This window comes from Coffea arabica, chromosome 5c (genome assembly GCF_036785885.1).
Source record: "Coffea arabica cultivar ET-39 chromosome 5c, Coffea Arabica ET-39 HiFi, whole genome shotgun sequence".
Classification (NCBI taxonomy): domain Eukaryota; kingdom Viridiplantae; phylum Streptophyta; class Magnoliopsida; order Gentianales; family Rubiaceae; genus Coffea; species Coffea arabica.
In genome coordinates this window covers 4727293-4734602 of record NC_092319.1, presented here as the reverse complement: position 1 = coordinate 4734602, position 7310 = coordinate 4727293, and the positions used below count along the sequence as shown (strand labels likewise).

At 37.2% G+C, this 7310-nt stretch overlaps 1 long non-coding RNA gene across 1 annotated transcript; it reads left to right on the top strand.

Moving 5' to 3' along the window:
• The first annotated feature begins 3738 nt into the window (after positions 1 to 3738).
• On the top strand, positions 3739 to 7092 carry LOC113688942 (uncharacterized). Its single transcript, XR_003448152.2, has 3 exons — positions 3739 to 4166; positions 6174 to 6231; positions 6782 to 7092. It is a non-coding gene; the product is annotated as an uncharacterized lncRNA (long non-coding RNA).
• The last annotated feature ends 218 nt before the right edge of the window (positions 7093 to 7310 follow it).

Genomic DNA, 7310 nt, shown 5'->3' with positions numbered 1-7310 from the left:
ACAACATCGATTCTCCCAAAATAGACCACTTACTAAAATCACATTAATTTCAATGATAACAGCATTTTAAGATGGCTAATCGTCGATTCTTAGATAGCTTACGCGTTACAACCCATAAAATAAAGTTTAAACAATCCCAAATAACAAATTCATACAAGCCAAAAGACAGACTTAAGGTTTACACCTTTCCTGCTTCAAGTGGCAACCCAAGATAAAAGGCCGCCTAATACTTAACACAATCCCAATCCGATTAGTGACGTAAATAAAATTTTACGTTACAAGCTGCAAAGTGAAGTCATAAGATTCAGACACATTCATAGCAAAATACAAATGGATTTCAGATCTTTCAAATGTTAGGACTTGTCAAGGAAAACAAATAAACGTGGGGTGAGCTAAATCTCAGTGGTGCCCCAAAACATGCAATTCCATAAAATAAATAGCGCGTATTAACTTCAATTAAAGTAAACAATTAGGAAAGCATTTAACAGCACAAGATAGGATACAGGGCTCTCCGGAGCCATTTCCCCACGAACTTGATCAAGATTTTCTGTAGTCGACCCTCCGTCAACTTTCACTACTTAAGGTCCGTGTAGAACTTTTTATTTTTCTTAACTCCAACCACCAATCTTACCCCTGTACCGGCCTCGTACACCAAGCATGAAAGTGGTAATACTCGAGTATATCTTAGACTGGTCGAGAAATTCACCCAACGACGTTACATCCAACACTTATAGACTGGTCGAGAGATTCACCCAACGACTTTACGTCCAACACTTATAGCAAGCATAAGTAAAATATTCACGAAAAACACTTTAAACAAATCACCACTCGAAAGGCTAGTGTGATAAAGTACACACTGCTCACTTCGATGGATCAGCAATCATTTTCCAATTATCGCATATCGAATCACGAAAGCACTTTAACCAAATAAGCATAGAACAAGCAGGAACACTCACCAAGAGTGAAGTCACAGATCAAGCTGGAAATCGAAGTCCGCGTCCTCGCTAAACCCTAGAAAACCAAGTTTTAACATTATAAGTTTTACTATACAAATTCTTGGTTTTTATATATTAAATATTATCTCGTGTCCACTAGTTTATTTTCCCCAAGTAAATCGGCAATCCATTTGGAATTAAAACTAGTGAAAGTAGTAAAATATTCCACGTAGTTTCTTTAGAAATATTTTTTTTTCTTTCTAAAAGTGCAACTAGGTCTACGTTAATTGAGGTGAGTTTTCTTGCCAAACAAGTTTTCTAAAACAACTGGTCGGGACAATTTTTAAGGAAATCTAAAGTTTAGAACTAGTGTAATCATTATCTAAAAATAATACGTCTAGTTTAAGCTAAAGAGAGAAATAATTATTCTGCAGTGTTTTACAATTCCCGACTCTTGAATTTCTAATACTATCATATTATACCAGATTTTGTAGCTCAATACTGAGCCGAATATATTCACGTAGTTTGATTTAAAAAAAAAAAAAAAAAAAACTCAAGTTCGCAAGAGCTAAATGGACTTCACGATTTCGATCCATAGTCACATTATATTCCAAGTTTGCCAATATAGCAAAATCACTTTTCAATCAATATCACTAGGGTTTCGTCAATCATTAGCCCTATTTTTCAACAAGTCCAATTCTAATCAAGATTTAACTCTTGCAAAAATTACTCGAATGGCCAAGAGCTTCATCAATCATTAGCTCTTAGCGTCTAACAATCAATTCTCACAGCAAGTTAACCAAAAATTCAAATGTTTAAAATTACTAGCATGCACGTGACCACAAGGACACGATTTGCAACCATATTTTATCCAAGATTGGAACCAGAATCTCATTGTTCATAGACGGTTACCGAATAGACATTCTCTAGAAATTTTTATTCCAAAATATCTTTTCCAATGCCAAGGATTCCATCTCCATATTTTAGCCGTAAAAATACATTGTCACCCCAAAATTCACATGCATGATCCTCTTAATAGATTATAAGATAGAATCAACAATAGTGTGATATTCTACAGCAAATCAAACTTTAATATAAAAATTTGGAACTCAAGATTCACAAAAGAAATCTGGAAGAATTCTTTCTTCTTCCTCTCTTGGCTAAGCTGAAAAATTCCAGCACTTGCTTCAACATTTCCAACCAGATTAACAACCGTATCAAGGTTTTCACATCTTCACAGCTTACCAAGCTTAAACACTTATTTCTCATGCATTTCTACACATCATTTGCCAAAGAAAATTCCAAAAACAAACTGAAAAAAATTCCAGCTCAACCTCTCAGCTACCAGAAAATTCCAGCACTTAGTTGATCATAAATCCAATTTTTCCTCAGCTAAAATATGGTATTAGGATCTAAATTCTAACATGCAAATACTTAGCTAGTCAATTAACATTTCTGATTAAAAATCAGATTCGGTCACCAACAGAAATCATCCAAATTTCCAGAAATTGGTTCAGCTAGCCTCGGACGAGGTTGCATGCATCGGATTTCTGTTTCATTATTCCTTTTCTTGCTTAACCGAGCTATTAAGCTGCATGCAAAGCTTAAACACTTAGTTTCTAGTTAGTTAATCACAGTTGTAAGCTCAGAACGTCACAATTAAACCAGGTAAAACGGCATTATTCTAGATTAAACTCAACTGAGCTCGAATGACTTGCATGCGTCAATTTTCTGCTTTGTATTATTATTATTATTATATTTTTTTCTTTTGCCGGACTGATTAATCTCATGCAAGACTTAATTATCTTGTTCTTAATTAGGTAATCACGTTTATCAGCTTAAGTTGTTACAAATAAGCAGATTAAGGACTGCATTTCCTAAGCAAGCTCTCGGCCGACCCATTTCTCTTCCAAGTCAGATTTTTCTCACGTATCAGTTTCATCATCCAAATGCACAGCTCTACATGCAAGTCCATAGATGGCTCAATCTATCACTAATCAACTTATTCTAGCTCAAGAATTACCTCACAGTGAAGCTTATACGCGCGACAGAAAGCTGATGTTTCTCCCCTCTCGGTTCACACGCGACTGGATGTGATGTTCCTGGTTGCAGTAATTGCGGCTGTGATGGTGTTGGGGTTTGAGGATGTTTACAGCTAGTGGAGGTTGAAGAAAAGGGTGAAGAATGAAACAGTCAGAGGGTAAAGTAGGCTCGGCTCTCACGGACAGAACAGCAAAGCTACAGCTCGCGGTTTCTTTTCTTGCTCCCGCTTCTGATCAGAAAGGAAATGGAAGCTCTCTGTGAGGATCTCAAAATTTCATTAATTTTTGAAAATTAAAATCAAAATATTATTTAAATGTTGAAATTATTAAATAATATGTATTTATATTTAATAATGTGTATTTATATTATTAATGATGTTTTCACTTATAAAAATATTATATTTTAATTTACATGAATTTTAAAAAAAAATTTATTTGACGGTTCGCGTTCGACTAAGCATTAGGGTAAATTTTTGCGCACTGACGCGCGATGTAGCCCTAAGTTGAAATGTAGAATATGTAGAGGTTATAAAAATGTACAACTAAGCTGAGGATGTGTTAAATGGGGAATTCCTACCAGTAGATAAAATTCTCGCGCATAAACGCGATTCAATTCAAAATTTTTCCACCATTATTAGCATGCCCAAAAGTCAATTAGACTACTCCCTAGACTACCCCAATTTTCCTCCCATCTTGTCACCAGCTACCACCCTTTTCTTACCCCTCTAAACTTCCGCTCCTCTGCTGAAAGAAGAAGCAGAAACCGCTGCCTTCCAAGCTCCAATAGCCTCTCATCTTCAGCCACTCACACCCAGTCTTCAAGCTTCCATTTTCAGCTTCCACCTCCACTTCTTGCTGCTGTCCAGATCGAGCAAGAGGAAGGAGAGGATCGTTGTTGCTGCTGCTACTCTCGCTGCTCCTGCTGCTGCTACTACGGCTGGGTTGTTCGGACCAGGGTGAAGGAGAAAAACCAGCTTCCTATTTCTTCCTTCCACCAACCACAGAACCATCTCAAGCTCACCAAACAGAACCCCAGCCCTCTTCATCTTCAGTCGCTGCTGTGCTGCTGCGGTGACTGGCCAGACCGAGAGGGAAACAGAGAGCAAGAGAGCCAGCTGATCCTCTGTGGTTCTAGGAGCAACTTGAGGAACTAGACAATACATTTAGCTAGTAAACAACCCACTTGAAGGTAACAAACTCCAGCTTAGCACCTTAGCCAAAAATTTCAGATTTTGCAGCTTGTGGTTCTTGAAATGTTAACTTGCGTTGGTAAAACTTGTTGGGTTGCTGAACCTCTAAGCTAATGATTGATGAAGCTAGAGGTGTTTTATGTGTTTATATGTGTGTTTTGTGATGATGGTTTTATTGTTGAATTAGTGCTTAAGGAAGTAGATTAAAGGTGCATTATTGCTAGAAACTTCATTGAGCTCTTGAAGCAAAAAGTTCCGATTCTGTCCCTGCCAAGACCGACCTTTTTCATGCAAAATTCTGAGGTTTTAACGGCTTGTATTTGATGTTTATGTGTTTTTGGATTTGTGTGTAAAGTTTCATTGAAAGATATTGAGGTTTGGTTGACCAAAGGTGATGAATTCCAAAACCAGCAAAATCTGGAAATTTTTCCTGTATGGCTCAGGCAGCCATTTTGTTTCGATCATAACTCTGCCCTCCGACGTCAAAATTGAGTGCCGTTAGCGCCATTAGAAACTAAACTCTTCCAGCTTTCCAACGGTGTAAAATTCACGTCCTGGCTCCACATGAATGAACCGTGGCAGTCTTTTAAAGTCACCTGTCCTGCTCCACTGGTTCACTGGAAGCCAGGATATGAGCTGCGCTTTGTTGCCAGATTTCGAGCTAGTTATGAGTAGAATTTTAAAATGATTTCTTCTGAAAAATTGTATCCCTATGAGTGTAGTTTCCAACGCTACCAACCATGCTCAAATCTAAATTGAATTGAATGAGATGTGACCAAAAAACGAAAACTGCTCTGCTGTTGAACCAAACTGTCCAAATTTTCCCAGTTTGTGTTCGAGTTTTTGATCTGATTTTTGACAAGAAATTGAGCTTCATGGATTGTGTAAATGTTAAGCTGAATGTCTATGGTCATTTGAGCGAAAATGCACCACTTTCGTAGTTGAAATGATGTTGAGGAATTGAAGGAAAAGGAAGGTATATGCTGTACAAAGATTCTGGAAATTTTTCAGATTTTAGTTGAATTTTGGGGGTCAATTTTGACAAATTTTTGAACTACTTGGGCTGTATACATGTTAACCTATATGGGTAGTATTGTTTGGGTGAAAATGTAGCTTTTGGGTAGTTGAAAAATTTTGGATAAATTGAAGGGGAAATGGACTACTTGCTACCGAATGCACCTGAAATTTTTCCAGCTTTGAATGATAATTGTGAACTGTTTTCACGATAACTTGAGCTCAAATGATTTGTGTATTAATTAAGGGGTTTGTATAGCTCAATTTGGGACAAAAATCTAGTAGAGGTTACGTCCAAAAAGTGGACCAAAATCTTATTCTTCAAGAAGATACCAAAACAGAATTTTTGTTTGAAATTAGAAATGGTTTGATGTTTGGATTTCATTGTGGGTAAATGTGGACCAAAGTTGTCCCGAAAATGTTTTTTAGCATTAACCGTTGTTACTAGGTCCATTTTGAGTTGATAACCTTGAATTTTATTAGACCAAATGCCCTATTTTGAGGAATTTGTCAAATCTGGAAATTTTCCTAAAAACTCAAGTTTTTGCCTACATGAAAAACATTGGACTGAGTTGGTCATGGAATTTGGCAAACTTAAGGAGTTTCTATTTTATAGAAATTCTAACGACTAGTTTTACTTGGTTTATATGATTGCCTCTTAAAGGAATTTCCCAAGATATGTTTGGGAAAAATTTGAGGGGAAAATTCCTCTAAATTGTTTAAATGTGATTTTTCTCAACTTGTGACACCAAATTGGTGTTAAATGGCTTATATGATTCTAGAATTTGGATGTTGGAATATTTGACGAATTTAGCAAGTGTTTGGGTTTTAAAGAAACCTCAAAATTTAATTTCACTCGATTTGTGGATTTCACTTTGAGAAAATGATTAATACTAGTTTGGGATTTTGAGTGAAATTAAATGCTAGTTGACTCGAGTTAAATTCGCCAACTCAAAAGTGGAAATTTATGCGAATTATTTGTATGATTCTAGGAGTTGGTGAAGAGCACAATCTCGATCAAAGATTGGAATTCTAGACACTTCACTTGAGGTGAGTGTCTCTTGCATGAATCGTGTTTAACTGCTAGTTGAACTACTTGTTAAAAGTACTTGCTAGAGATATCATGAAATGTTACATGCTATGTGATTGCGTGAAATATCACAAGTAGTGTTGCAATGTCGATTGGAGCGTGGTCTCGTCGACTAAATAAACCAAACGGATGCACGTACCACGCTCTATTGGAGTGGGAGGTACCTCTCTGCCGTCTTGGTAAAAGTGCTTGCAAAATTCGTGTTGGAGTCGGGCCCGAAAATAAGGGGGAAGACGTTGCTAGGAGATGTGTAGATTAGGGAAAATGTCTACATGGAGTTTAGGTAGTGAAAGTTGACGGAGTGTCAACTACTATAAATTTTCTGATCAAGTGCGTGGACTTTGGCTCCTGAGAGCCCCGTATCCTTTTCTTGTCATGTTATTTCGCTTTCTTAAATTGTTAAATGCTTACTTGTCTATTTGTACTTGTTAAATTGCCTTATGTGAATTGCATGTTTCGAGGCACCACTGAGCTATTGGCTCATCCCTTCCAAATTGTTTTCCTTGACAGGTTCTGAAACGCATGAAGTCTTGGAGAACTAGAACAGAAATATTATATTTTGAATGCCCACTTTTGTAATTGTATTTTTGGAAACGTTAGTATCTTTTGGATGATTTTTGTGTTTTTGGGAAAATGTGAATCTTGTGGTGCTTCTGTGCCCTGGATTAGGAACTTTAAATTGTAAATTAAGTTGAATTTAAGTATACTAAGCTCGACGTTTTCGTTGATACTTGGAATTGTGTTTTGGGCTGTATAAGTTGAATTGTATGAATTATTTAAGTACGTGACTTGCTCGAGAAGTAAGGTTTGTTTTCGATTTATATTTGGTGAAATTAGTTACTAGAGTGCGTGAGTCCTAGCGAGAGTTAGGCAGGCGACCCGCCAACCCTATGGTTCGCCTTAGGGAGAAGTGGGGCCGCCACACTCTCTCTCTCTCACTTGGTCGATGATCACGAGGTGAGAGAGGTTCTTGTGGTTGAGGTGAGATGGTGGAGAGCAAATGGTGCGCGGTTGGGAGGAGGTTGAGTGTTGGAGTGTA